The sequence below is a fragment of the Anopheles coluzzii genome, chromosome 2 (assembly GCF_943734685.1).
Source record: "Anopheles coluzzii chromosome 2, AcolN3, whole genome shotgun sequence".
Taxonomy (NCBI): domain Eukaryota; kingdom Metazoa; phylum Arthropoda; class Insecta; order Diptera; family Culicidae; genus Anopheles; species Anopheles coluzzii.
In genome coordinates this window covers 2,403,591-2,417,920 of record NC_064670.1, presented here as the reverse complement: position 1 = coordinate 2,417,920, position 14,330 = coordinate 2,403,591, and the positions used below count along the sequence as shown (strand labels likewise).

Sequence of the window (14,330 nt, the reverse complement as noted above, 5' to 3'; positions counted from 1 at the left end):
CCGTTTGTCTACTTGCGCAAGCGTGCGCGATCTAACCCGCGGTGATCGGGAGAATCGATCGAGCGACGAGCATTAATTGTGGCGTCGTCGTCGTCGTCCTCCGGCCTAGATGCACCGACCGTTTCCGAAGAGGATCGTGTGCTCTCGATCAGAATGCGATAATCTTGCACAATCGGCCGTTCAATCATGCTCATTACACACACTCTCTCGTGCGAAGGGCTCACACAAGCCCTCGGGCACTGCACGCGGCCGTTTCGTTGCGCCCGTTGTGTACCGTTGGACGAACGTTTGGTGCTACAGCGCGGGGCTAGGGTGCAAGTGTCTGGGATGGGGGGGGGGGGGGGGGGGGGGACAAAATATCGTTTGCTCCCGTTCACCGCTAGGACTAGTAGACGAGCCGGTCTAGACGGGTGCAAGATCGAATGCGCAATTTTCACTCCTTCTCCTCTTTCTCGGCAACGGCAACCGAGCGGGGCAAACGTTGATGAGAGTGCGTTTTTCTCGCTGCCTGACTTCGCCTAATGCATCAGCACTGCTACTGGAGTCTTCTGCCCCGACGAGGTTGTCATCGGACGTGTCCGAAGGCTTACAGAGCTGCCTTGCCCGGTCCTGCTGGCCCGACGTCCATCTGGTCAGTCCGTCCGTCAGTCAGTCAGTCAATGAGTCAGCCAGTCAGCCACATAAACATCCGGAACCAATTGACCCGCAAAAGTGGCAGCAAAAGACCAGGGGAGGCAGCCAACGGTCAAATTGACAGAGTGTTGAGGTGGCAAAGAGAAAAGCATCGGCGTGATAATGATACCTAAGCATGTGCAAATTGCTATGCAAATATGTATTTTCACGTTTGGCGTTTGGTCTCTTGAAGGCGGGGGGGTGATGGGTTCTTTTCACACATTTTCTTCGTCACCGGAGAGCTCGCACCCTCGGGTCGAGCTGTGTGTCCTACGGTCGCGGGCTGCGTTCTAACTATCTGGAGACCGTGGGAAAATGGTGACCATTCACAGTGGCTTCGGTGTGATGATGAATGAATTGGTTCATTCATTTATTGTGGTCCAATTAACGCGTTTGAACGGTTTATAATTTCCTGCATGCTGGCAATGGGAGCTGGCATCGTTGGCCAAGCAACATGTCATGGGATTGTTTAGGCAATCCCGTTCCTTCAAATGTGTAGCTCTCCTTCAACAACATTTGTCTGTGATTGATTATTACCAATAGCTTGTACAATTCGGGTTATAATTGTTCCATTCTTCACTTTTAGAAAGTTGCGACCTTCGCGCGACGATAAACCTTTTTGAAACGGCACAATTTGTTAAACATCACTCAAAAAGGAGGCTGTAAAACGTTTCAATTTTAGGGCCCAAAGTGTTCTCAAAGGTCACAATTGTTCGCAGCGACGCACGCGGAATCGGTACCCATCCGTTTAATTGAGAAATTTGTCATGAGTCGTCCCGCGACGTCTTGGAGGGCTCGTGTGCAGACTTCGAGCCCGAGTTTCTGATGGCAAAGGACGGGTTATCCCGGGGTCTCTGGGTGGTCAATGCATCACCGTCATCAGCGAACAATGATTAATGGAGTCATATCGAACGCTCTAGTCACCCGCGTCACTAGTCGAGCTGCATGCGTGTCTCACTCACCGCTGGACGCGATGTTTCCGCCCGGCTCCATCTCCGCGCTGACGGGCATTTGGTCACTTTTTACTGAGCGTTTCGGGCACGCGGGAATACCTCCAAAAACCCCACAGAGCGCGCGCCCGATCAGGCCCGAAGAGATTTGCGCCATTCGGAGCTATTGATTGACTTCGTGCGGGTCAACAATTTGATAAATGACGGAATAATTGAAATTGATTATGATTTTTTCCCACCACCATCACCACCACCACTGCCACGAAGGATGAGTCGATTCCGGCGCAACATTCCACATCAAACATTGCCTTTCCCGTATTATCGTCCATTTCGAAGCCCAAAATGTACCGACCCCAAAACGGGGGGGGAGATCTTCCACTCCTGACCGGTGATCGACGAAGATCATTTGGAATCAATCGATGGATTGCAAGCTACCTCGAGTGTTTGGTTGTGCGCTGTAGCAATCTGTTCGGATAGGTCCATCCCCAAGGGAGGCCCGCTTGTCCAGGATGGGTCGGGATGGCTCGCGAACCGAAATAGCCAATCAGTGTACCATCAGCTAGGCCCAGTCTCGATCAAGGGCTTCGATCCCATCCCATTCGAGGGAGAAAAGTTTGGTTTGGGAAAGCAAGAACCAAAAAGGGGATGAGGGAAGAGTGAGAGAAAATGTCATAAACAGTAATTGCGACATCGTGAACCGGAGGCACGCGCGTGATTTGCGGATTTTATGGACGGGATGTATTTTTTTATTATTATTATGCTGACCGGAATTGGCCGTTTCGGTGGGCACACGCGACCCCGCCGACCGTTCAAGCACCTTCGATTGGGCTGGCTGGTTGGCTGGCTGGCGTTTGCGCGAGCTTTATCAAATTATGAAAATTAGGAAAATTAATAATAATCATAATCGTCTGCTGATGATCGAGACGGCGTACGGTGGCCTCCGCAACGACCCGCCGCTGAAGATGATTATTAACAACTTTATTGCTATCGAGAGCTTCGAGTGGAGTGCGAACCAAAACGAGGTAGGTTCTGTCCGTTTGTGAATTGCTCGACGGTCGGACGGTTTGAGGTTCTCGCCGAACGGGAAGATGCATTTGAATGGTGGCACTTCGATGGCACAGCACAAGAGGGTGCCTTAGCTAGTCAACTAAGTCATAGCGCATTCAGCCCAGGTGCCATTCGTCTTCCACTCCTGCCTGACAGGTGTGTGAGTGAGTGTGTGTCCGTACTTGAGGTGTGCATAATCGCACCAGTCCCGGAACTTGCGCGAATGTTTGAAAAGCAGCTCACATATCCATATCCGTCAGCTGGCAGACGCGCTGGCAGACGATCGATGGAACCAAATGGGCCAACAATGTTGTGTGCCGAGGTCCCGGCCAACAACAAATTGATATTCGACCGGCGGGTACGGCGGGTGTCATCCCGGGCAGCGTGAGAAAAGTATCGTCTCGCCGCCTTTTCAGCACGTGAATCGACACGAAAGATAAATGATGCCCCGAGTCAACCCTCGATCCATCTCGGTGCCGGCCGTGTGTGTGTGTGTGGCTGTGTGGGTCGTCCCAGTGTGCATGTCGCACGCATCGTGCATGCCGTCACGTTTTTGTGTCTCCGCGCGGGCTACATCCCTCGTGTGCCGCTTATCGCCCTTCGATACCTTGCGAGAAACCGGATCATCCGAGGCGTCAAAAGCCATCATAAATAGTTGCAAATCCTGCGGCTCATGCATCAACAGCCGGGCCTGGCCTGTCGATCAACGAATGAGAGCAAATAGATCGGGGGGTCCTTGGGGCAACCCGCTGCTATTAACAGCAGTTTGTAATTCTGCTCCTCTAAGCCCGAGTGCCCAAGGCCCGACATGTTACTAAAAGTGTTTCCGATCTGCTGTGCCGACTGTCGGGGGCCACCCCGTTTTAATCCCGACTCGAGTATTTGTCCAGCTCTTCACTGTTCGGCCGAGGTCACTTATGCAAGATCGATCGAGATCTCGGCTCGCTCGGCCGGGGGAAAAGGCAGCCGTAAAGGTGCGCTCGCTAACATAATTCGTACTTACCATCATCATTACGGGCTTAATGTTATCGCTCGCTGTCGGTGTTCCAGCTCGATCCTCCTGATCTTGCATCAGTCGGAATGGTTTGTGCACACACTGCAGACCACCAGCCGGCCTCGTGCGAAGTGTTCTGCGAATGAAATGGTGGGGGAAAAGAGCGGAGAAGAGCGCAATGGTAAGATTTTAATTGAGCAAAAACTAAATCCATACAAACACTGATCGGGCAGCATGGCAGCATAGCGAGAAGGAGAAAGAGCTGCATAAATTCCCTCCGTCACCGATGGTGACAGTCTAATTAAATTTTATTTCAACTATCATCTTCATGCGATCGCTGCTCGACTATCGCGTTAGGGATAAAGCGGCACCGTGAAGAAGGTGACTTTGTTGCGCAAAAAAAGACCAACAACAACTACGACTCGAAGGACCCAAACGGGGTTCTTAATTTATGGCCGCAACATACGCAGCTAGAGAAGGCTTCACCGCTGAGAATGGGTTCGGGGCGGCTTCGAGCCTGACTGGAGATAATTGATGATATTGCACCGACGATCTTGTTCGATCTTATCTGTAAACACCCGTTCGGTATTTAGCAGAGTCCGATGACCACCGATCGTAGATGTCACTGCGAGAGAGAAATGAGGCCAGAAGGAAGGGTGATTTATAACAAGATCCGATCAGTTGGCTACTATAATTAGTAAAACTGTAACTTTAATAGATTAGTTTCCTCTCCGCATCTCTTTGCCAGCGAGCGTGCTGTGGACGATGCATGGTGGAGGAAATATAAATTCCATGTGAACTGGTAAATACAGACTGGGATTGGTTGTGGTGGAATTTTCCCGACTTGAGATCCACCCAACGACACCAGTTGAGAGAGAGGTGTGTTTCGTTTTCATCTAATTACTACCCAATACGGTTTCCCTTTCATTTCCATCCGGTTGTGGCTGTGGCTGGGGTTTCATCACCATCATCATAATAAGATTCTCCCGGGTGCTTGTTTAGCCGGCCGGCCGCAGGAAAACATTTATTTAGATGTTATGCGTGTTCCGTTTTGGGTGTGTTTGATCTCACTCGTCGTCGGATGTCGGCCCGCAGAAGACTTCCTGCGGAAAAGCTGCACCGCCCGCTGAGGTAACTCGCGGAACGGAACCGGGCCCGGGTCGTTAGCTTGTAAATCAAAATCTAACCAGATTAGAGGGCTCGGCGGGCTCGTAATAAAAGGATGATCGATGGAAAATTATAACGTTTCACTCGCTTACTCTTCGACTTAGCGGTCGAATCTTGTTAGCGCATCGAATGAATTCAAATGACTGCTGAATAAAATGAGACAACGCAGAGGGGGCCAAGCCATTTGCGTCGGTTCACACCAGACCACCGATCGATAGGAACCGAAAACAGCGCTTGCTTTTGTGTCGTGCCTGAAAAAGGTGTTTGGGAAGCATGTTCGTGGGCCAATTCTCACGCAATTTCTCCCCTCCAGTCCAGCTTGTTGCTCCGGTAAAGATGTGCGCAAAAAAAAACACATCGCTTTTATTTGTTCATACGAGCCAAGCGAGCTAATTTACTCTTAGCCATTTCGGAGGATCGAGATTTATGAGTGGCAGAGCGCATGACATGCTCCACTGATGAGCGCCGATGTCTCTCGCTAATGGAGCAGATGATCTTCACCATCACACAAACAGACATACACACACACACACATTACCCCTAACGAGTCGAGCAAGAGCTCCGAACTCCCACCCGTTTTCCCACCTGTTCAATCATTCTGCGTCCCACGAGTGTGCGAATGTCGCTGCACCACTTACCACCTTTACCTTGGGTGTCTTCGACCCAATGGCGAGCAAATGGAGACAGTTGGCCATCGGTACACGATATGCACTTCCTAGATCGTCCTCAGCACAAGTAGTGGAAAGAGTTTATGAGCTTTTCTCTTCACCATCGTTTGCCGTCGCCATCGTCGTGTGGTCGGGAAACCTGTCGCAATGCGAAAACATAAATTTCCAGCTGATTTAAAATGGCATGTACGCGGCATCAGCCGGATCGGATCGGCGTTGTTCTTTGCCCATTACACTGGCCCGTCCGGATGCCGAGGTTTATTGGAGGGAATTCGTTCGCCTCGTTCGTCGGCTGCTTTATGACAACTCGTAAATCGTCATACGGGCTGCGGCCAGTCCACCCAACGAACGGGCGGCGGCAGGGACTGACCCCAAACGTTAGGTGTTTCAATTAGGTGTACTATTTCCGCCATCGGGCCACGGGGTATGCAAACGAGATGGCCACCGCACGATGCCCAACAAATGACGGACAAGTACGCAATCAATTAGCTCGTCAGCCAAAGACGGGCAGCACCCAGCGACGAGGCGTCCGGGGGTCTGGGCACGAGAGACCTCTCAGCCACGACCTGGTTACGCGTACTCCCGGGTGCAATAAATTGGACATGCTTTCCACCTGCCACGCCACGGGAACAGATGTTTTCACTCCGATGGTTCGGTGCGATTGGATGCGATGAGAAAAGTCATGTTCAGTTCGACTGATCATTCCAGCAATGCGCCTGTCCGGGTCGGGAAGATCACTATCGAGCGTTGTTTCTTTATTGTTCATTTGACAAACGAAAGCCACTTTAGTGAGCGTGCGACAGTAATGTTTTTATGATGAACTAGTAAACGCGCGCTGTTTGATTCGCTGGATGTCATCCTCCACTTATCGGGTTTTTTTTTTCTTAAAAAATAAGGGTTGTAAAGTAAAGTGAAGAAAGTTGTTGAAATTTATCCAGCCCTCGGCTAACCTTTGCTAGGATTGGACAGAAATTGTGCAGACGGCATCTGGGACGAGTTTTCACTGCCTCGAATCGTACCCAATCCTTTAAATATCATGAAGGCAATCTTTGCCGGAATGATGAGCGAAAGGGGAAATAAATATCTGCGCGTTGATTGGTGAAACGGGAACGATGCTGGTCGTCGTTGCATCTTCAATTCCATTAGGCAGGACAGTGCACAGTGCACACTGATCTATTCGCAGAAAATAAAAGCCATTTAAGAGATAGCAGCCGACAGCCGACCGAGCGAGCGAACAAGCGATTGTGCATATTCTCCCATCTCGACCCGCTGAGCCGCACCATGAGTTGAGGGCCATAATTTTCTTCCATTTCTCGTCACCTGGCAGAACACGGTGCAGCTGTGTTGAGCGTTGATGACGGGGGCCCAAACCTATCGCCAAGATACCGGCGATCGCCGCGCACAGATCATCTAATCGCAGCGAGCGAAACATGTTTTATCATTCGCTAGTGAATGAAAAATGATAAACAAAACAATTTAACATCAAATTACCTCAACATTAGCTAGCGGACTGCCTGTATTTCACCGTGCCGGACGAGCCGGACGATCCGAGACGAGGAAACAAAACGATCGTGTTCCATAAAGCACCTTGTGCGATTGGAAAACGATTGGAAAACGTGGAAACCATCATGCTTCCCTCACACGCCCGACGATCGCAACGTTTGCTTTATTGAGTATGTTCTTACGAGCAGGGCTCGTCGCTCTCGGGCTCGCGTTTGCGCCCGCGCTCGATTCGGCGAGGGAACAAATAATCATAAATCGTGATTTTATCATCAATAGAAATTGCCTCCTAATGTGCGTCCTGAGCAGGAGGCAGCGAAAGAGAGAGTGCGGGGCAGCAGCTTAACGGAATGAATACATCATAATCGACGGTTTGTGTGGTGGGTCCCCGGAACCAATACCGATCGAATGTCATTATGATGTAGCGGCGGTGGCTGGATTTACGATTGGCTTCGCTCGAATACACGACACACACATCCACCAAACGAAAAGAAACAATCAAGCTCTCGTGCCCAAACCAAACCGGGAGTGGAGTATAATGATAAACTTCGACCGGATCGGCGTACAGGTGTGTTTGGCCGGAACGAAACTCCCGGCCTAACTATCGGGTTGTCACCGCTCAGGTTGGTTTTGGCATTTCGCCTTTGTCCAGAAACATTCCTTCCAATGAATCATCTCCGCTTGCACGGTTGGTGTGGTTTGTTACAGCTACAAAACGTGAACTCGCTCTTTCGAGACCATTTCTGACCGGATCGAACGCGTCCGGAGCCCCGGGGCGTAGATATTTGCATTATTCATGAGGTGGTTGGCTTTGGCTCGGTTTGGCTGAAAAATCTGGAGCAGCTTCGCGCGGACACTTCCTCGACTTGGGTTGCCGGAAGACATCGGTTTGTCGCGATGCCTGGAGGTATGGGACGAAGTTGACCGTATTTCGTAGTCTCGTGGAGTTGCCTCGGGACAGAGCGACGACAAAGGATGTCCGGAAAATTTGTCGTAGCTCAGACTGATTGCGGGAAGTTTTGGCAAATAATCTAGATGGAAACGGTGGAACGGATAGGAACATTGGAGCACAAAAACGGAACATCGAGATTGTCCTGTTAGATTGGATGGGTAATTGAATTATTAGCAGTGGCAACAATCCAGAATGCTCCGTTGCAATGCTTCTCGAGCTAGTACAACGATCGCTCAGATACGAATCGTTCATTGTCGCGCTTTTCGCGTAGCGATTCTTTTCGGGAAGCAATGACACGCAAACACGAGGCACGAAAAATGACTTCCGACAATAACCCGAGGCTATTCGCCGTAAACAGATCGGTGCAACAGGGCACAAATGTGGTAGAAATAAATGAACGTTGGATGAGATCATGGATGCGGTATGTGTAGGTGCGGGTTGTTTGTAACCCGTCCGCTCCCAGAATCGAAGAAGGAGTGTAAGGTCTACTTCCTTCTATCGTCCCCAATGCAGCCAGGTGTGTTGGGGATGGGACGAGAGGTAGGCGATGAGGGGGGAAAACAGTTAATTTATTTAATGACTTCACAAACCATTATAATTATGATTGTTACCGACGAGGCGCGGGCCCCGGAGGTGGTTGCGCCGATTGTATGCAAACGCGCGCGCCACACTCGACAGGGACGTTGGAATTTTGCCATGAAATTCTTTCTCCCGTGGGGTGTCCTAGGTGCGCGAGTGCTGCGGCTTGCATAATTTTTTGTCGTCGACGCCGCTAGATCTCCGTTTCGGTTTGGGTGCCATTTTTTGTTGTGTGTGTGTCTGTTGGTACCGTTTCGCGGAATGATTCCGAGCGGCAAAGGAGCGCACCCCGTTTGTCGCTATTAGTGGTGCCATATTTGGTGTAGCAGCAGCAGCAGCAGGCATTCGATCGCGCGCTAGCTTGCGAGCAATGAAAATGCACCTCGACTTGAGCGCCGTCGGTATTTCTGCGGGAGACCAACCAAACAGCACCCAAACGACGCAGAATTACTACCACAATCGGGGTTTGGTCAAAATTCGTCCAAGTCGCCGACGAGCGGGGAAGGAGCCGCGCTGTCCAATTACTCCACCGACCTTCCGGAGCTCCTCGCCGCGATGATGCTGGCAAAGTTGGCAACAAAAGATTGCACGCAAAGGCGCAACCGTATTTACATACATGTTGGGGTCGCGTCGGACTTCTGCCCAAGTCGGGAAAGTGGGTAGTCGAAGTGGACTTCCAGCGATAAGGAGCGCTACAGTGACCACAGGACGGCGCGGCAGTGCACGCAAGCGAACGAACCGGTGGCCGATTATCGAGTGCGAGCAGCTCGGCTCGGTGCGTTGTGCGGTTTATGCAAAGCAGCTTGCAGCTTGGAGGTTGAGGTTATAAATATTGCATGAGTCATGAGTCTGTAGTCGGTTGCCAAGTACCTGCCGTACTGGTCGGCAGGTGAATATATCCGTCGCGCCTGTGGTTGTGCTGCGAACATACCGTGCACTGCATCTGCTGGATCCTGCTGTCCTGCATGACCGCAAACTGGGTTGACCTCTTACCGATACAAACCCAAAACAAACCACAAGTTGCGAGTTGCACTGCGCCATCACGACCAAAACGGTAGGGACTCTGGCGAGCGACAGTTCTCGGAAACATTGTAGCAGTTCGGTGTGGTCTTCTTCGGGCGTAGTGGCAAGTTAATTACTCCGGCTGTACGAGCTTTCACGCTTCACCGGATTGGTGATGTGATCGAACAGTGGACAAGTGAGTTCACACCGCCCAATGCAATGTCGGTTCGCGTCAAGTGCGTGTGCTCACTGAATGAAGCAGCGGACCCTCCACCGAACGCACCGAAAAGTGCATCGAACGAGGTCGAGGTCTGAAATGCTGAAACGAGAACTGCCCCGGGTAATCCAATATCGCCGGATCCCGAGGGCTCGTTCGGCCCGAGGGTGATCAGTCACAAAATTTTGTCAGTGTCATGTGCATTTAGCCGGTTTTTCGCTGGATGGTACCTCCGGCTGGCTATGCTTATGCTGGACTTATTCCGCCCAGACACGGTCCGTTGGCAGGACACATGTTTTAACGCTCGGGGCCGTGTTGTTCCACCTGATTGCATCCCAGACGCGCCAACCGTACACATCAGGGGGGAGAGAGAGAAAGAGAGACGGGAGAGGTGCATCGTGTTGCATGCGGTTTGTTGTTGGCAGATCGTCCTGCATCCGCAAAACGGCACAAAACCGCACAAAGGACAAACTCCAAAAAGTAAAAATGCATCAACCCTACGCCCCGAGGCACCACAGCATCCCGGTAGAGTGCCAACGGGATGCGGTGGAGTTGTCCGAATGATGAACTCGTGTAAGATGACTCCAAATTGGTCTTGTCAGACCGAGGGGTGGGGCGAAGCGGGAAGTGTCTTGGGTTTTGGGAAATCTCCGCATCGGTCCGGTGTCAATCTACGTTACCATTTCTGATCCACTGCACACACGGCAATCGCGGTCGGAGATGGTCGCCTCATCTCGCTTTGTTTCGTCCGGTGAGTTGGGCGCAAGGTGAAGCGAGGAACGGTTCACACGCTGCACTTAGCATTGGTCAATAATTCTATGTCCATTTTCTTCCCCCTGCCAAGAGTGGCCCTTGTAGCTCCGTGTGCCTTATGCCGTGAAGTGTGACCCAAGCGGACGTGACGCACCGCAGCGTGCCATAAGAATTTATGACCAGTGAACTCTTGCGGCGGCAGGGCATTTCCCAAGCTCCCAAGTCGGGGGTGCATCTCCAATTTTTTCTCCAATCCCGCGACCCACGACCGTGACGAATCATTGCCGGCGTGTCCGGTTGACCATTTGCGCACATTTGATTGATTCTAATTTACCCGCGCTTGCGAGCGAATGTGTGTCCGTCATATGCAAACGAACCGCCGCGGTGCCGTGGCGTTAGAGAGATAAAGCTTCACCGTCTCATATCGCTTTCTGACGCGAAGCATCTTTTCGCTTTCCCGCTGCAAGCGGGGGAAAGTCCGGCGAAAAGTATGGCACTTCACGTGCGGCAAACGCAAGGGAACGGGCTGGGACATACACAATCTTACAAGCGAGGGATGGTGCTAACACGGCACGATCTCATCCGCAAGATTGATCGCCGCTGATGATCAAGTGCACTACAGGTTTTGCGCCCGAACTTCATTTCCCTTTGCCGCTCCGCTCCGTGTGAAAATGCGCCAATGCGGAAAGTTCGTGCAAATATTTACATGCACACGCTTCCTCCGCTACCCTCCGCGTGCGCTCATCATCTTCCCATCGCAAGCTGCCAGCACGGTTGAAGAGATCAAAGCAGCAAGATTATCGGAATATTTCGCCCAAGCAGCCGCCCCCCCGGAGACTGCGCGGCGAGTGTCCGTCCGTCGGTGTGCGTCTGAATGGGACGTGTTGTTCGTTTGGCCGAACCGCTCCACACACCGAGGTCCACTTAAGCTGACCTGAATGTGGTGGCCTCCAGCCAGAAACAACGGTCCCAACTATGTTGCGCGCCTAGTAGCCGCTTCGGGGGAGGGAAATGTAGTGTTTCTGGTCCGAATATGGGATCCTGTCCGCACGATGATCGTCGTAATTCGCGCTCGGGTGCGCGCGGGCACGCTTAAGATCATCGCTCCGCCATGTCGCGGGATGCCATCGAGATGTCGCAAACTGCTGTGTGCCGCTTGTCGAGCTGTCGTAGCTGCCGCCTTCCCAATTCCTAGCCGCGGGCATGAGCATCTAACATCCTCCTCCCCCTCGCTGGACAAAAGGCGAGGATGGTCTGTCGTGCACTGATGAGGATAGATCTCAAACTGTTTGCACTTCCCAGGAGAACGATCGTCATAGTTTTACAAGTGGTCATTAAGCGCTCCCCGTGTGCGTGTGTGTGTGTGGGTCTGTCGATGTTCTATGCGTGCCAGAGAGGGGGACCAGCAAAACACACCAATCGTGCGTTTGTTGCGAGCCACGGTTGCTGTTGCTAACACAGTAAGATCACTCGGGATGAAGGTGCGCTCCGAAGGACTCCTTAGCCTTTGACACGCACCAGCGTGCGCAATTCGGAGCGCGAAAGCGAAATCAGAGCGCCACGCAGTGGCCAGGGCCTGTAGCATGGAGCTCCGGTGCATGGTGTGCATGATGCATGGGTCGCAATTTGAAATCGTGATTACGAAATAAATGTACTTCTTTCATCATTCCCTCGCACTGTGTCCAATCGCATGGGTGCTGCTGCTCCCTGGCAAACCGGTGGTCCTTTCCATCGCTTCGGCGGGAGGGTCGCATTGGCAAATAAATCGACACGGGCCCGCACTCTGATGGCGAACCGGTGGCCAATGAGAGTAGGCCGCCAAATCGGAATGTCCGGCCAGCATCAGTAAGTTGCGAGTGATGTTATTTTTTTTCAACTCTCCTCCCTTCCATTCCCGTGGTAGTGCTGACCGAGTTGGTGCAAAACCTGGTTGAAATCTGCAGTACCACGCCTCAGTTTTTGTGGTTCACGCGTGGTCCACACCGCGCTCGGGGTACGACACTCGGTGCAATTTTTCTTCTTTGTTGCTCATTAGTCACCAGTCATATCCAGTTGCGAGAGTTCGGAAAAACCCCGACCCCGACGGCTGGTGGGAAAGGGGATTTCTCGGTGCGATCCGCTTCCAAGCGAAACATCACGAACGAAATGCGATCGGTTTGGCTCCCGTTTGGCTGCGCGCCTCGATCGATATGGCCCTCCGAAAGACCCTCCAAGACACTGCGGATGGAAACTAATTAGACAATCGTTTCGGAATCAGCTTTGCAAATGATAAATGCTCATTGCTTGATACCTTTTGCCATTGCCCTCGTTGTGTCAAGCTCGAGTGGATTCGATTTATCACGCGGGTAATTGATTTTGTCGGAGTGCACATTCTTTAAAAGGCAGTAGAAACACACACACACACACATGAAATCATCTTGCACCGTGATGTAGTTAAGGATTTTCGAGGGAGTATTAGCGGTAAACGATTTTCCTCTCCACTGCATACGGGTGTCGTCACGCGCATTGAAATATTTCGGTAGCTAATTGAGGTGAAGGCAATTATCGCACCTGTGGATGTCCTTTTGGGGTGATGGCAACGATTTACTCTGCTAGACGAGCTAATCGAAGGTGTTAACAAGCGCATTTACCAAGCTACCAGATATGATGGATGGAAGCAGGAAAATGGTGCATAATTGTAGACCTCTTTGGAATGCCAAAGAACGGTACTTTTACTTATTCGTGAGAAAGGTTGCAAGATGGAACATAAGGTTTGATAGTACAGACACAAAGATAAAGGAATTAAACGCATTATGTTTTGTAGACTTTTAAAAATGCAGTGTCGATGAACAAGATCAATTAAACAGAATCTTTTTCGATTATTTCTCTTTCTGTGAAGAATTCCCTTTTCATATGCTTTTAGACAAGTAAGATACAGCGACACACGTACAGCCAATAATTATACCTTAGAGCTGAAATTAAAGGTACGATTCTTGTCGGTCATAAAACTCCCTTTGTTTTGGCATTGGTTAAAGCACTCGAGGCCATATATTATTAAATTATTTGTGTTATTGTGCGATTGAGCTCTCGAAACCATGTTTAAGTATGATCATGAAGAGCCTGTAAGTAAGATAATGTTTTGTAATTAATACTAGTAAAAAGAGTCTCTTTACGACAAAAGCTTGATTAAAACAATATTTTAAGCTAAGTAACGCTATCATCCATTTTAATGACCATTTCCAGAGCAAAAGTTCAACATTTTCCCTTGCGGTCCATGCGATCAGCCATTCGGTTTGCCATCCAGTGGTGTTGAGATGTTCACGAATCAAATGCAAGTCATTTGGTGCCCGAGACAACAATCACAAATGGAACAAGGGAAAGGGGTATGCAATAGCAGCCTGAATAAAAGTGAACACGAAAAATCAATGCCAGATCGGGTGTAGAGCACGCAACTCCCGCCAAGAACCACACTCACCGTGACCTTTAACACCCGAATGCCCTGCGGGATGGCAAGGGTCTGTCCTTTTGTGTTGTTTTGCCAGCTGCAGCCGAGAAACTGCCGAGGCGTGGTGGATACAGCAGCACGTATCCGCGCTGTTGTTCGTACGTAAAACAAAACAAAACCAGCGCCGTAAAAGAATTAATGGAGCTTTAATACACCATCGATTGCGCCACGGCCGGAGAAGCGTTACAAATGTGGGAGAAAAACACGGGCACTACGCCCGTGTTCATTAATGTTTGCGGAAAGATTACCACGAAGGAGGGAGGTTGGAGTTGGATAGAGGACAAGACGGACTACATAAGTACGCTGCAGGAAATGTTCCGTGAGTTAACACATTTGCAATATTTG

General features: G+C 50.8%; 1 protein-coding gene across 4 annotated transcripts in view; it reads right to left on the bottom strand.

Annotated features, from left to right (window-relative positions):
- Positions 1-14,330, bottom strand: part of LOC120949718 (probable WRKY transcription factor protein 1) — a 100,675-nt gene that overhangs the window by 31,896 nt on the left and 54,449 nt on the right. For 3 of the 4 annotated variants that reach the window (XM_040367196.2, XM_049606102.1, XM_040367198.2), the window contains exon 4: positions 3,673-3,799. The exons of the other annotated variant lie outside the window; for it this stretch is intronic. The gene's annotated coding sequence lies outside the window, so the exon portion shown is untranslated. The remainder of the gene's footprint in view (positions 1-3,672; positions 3,800-14,330) is intronic. 4 annotated transcript variants of the gene reach the window in all.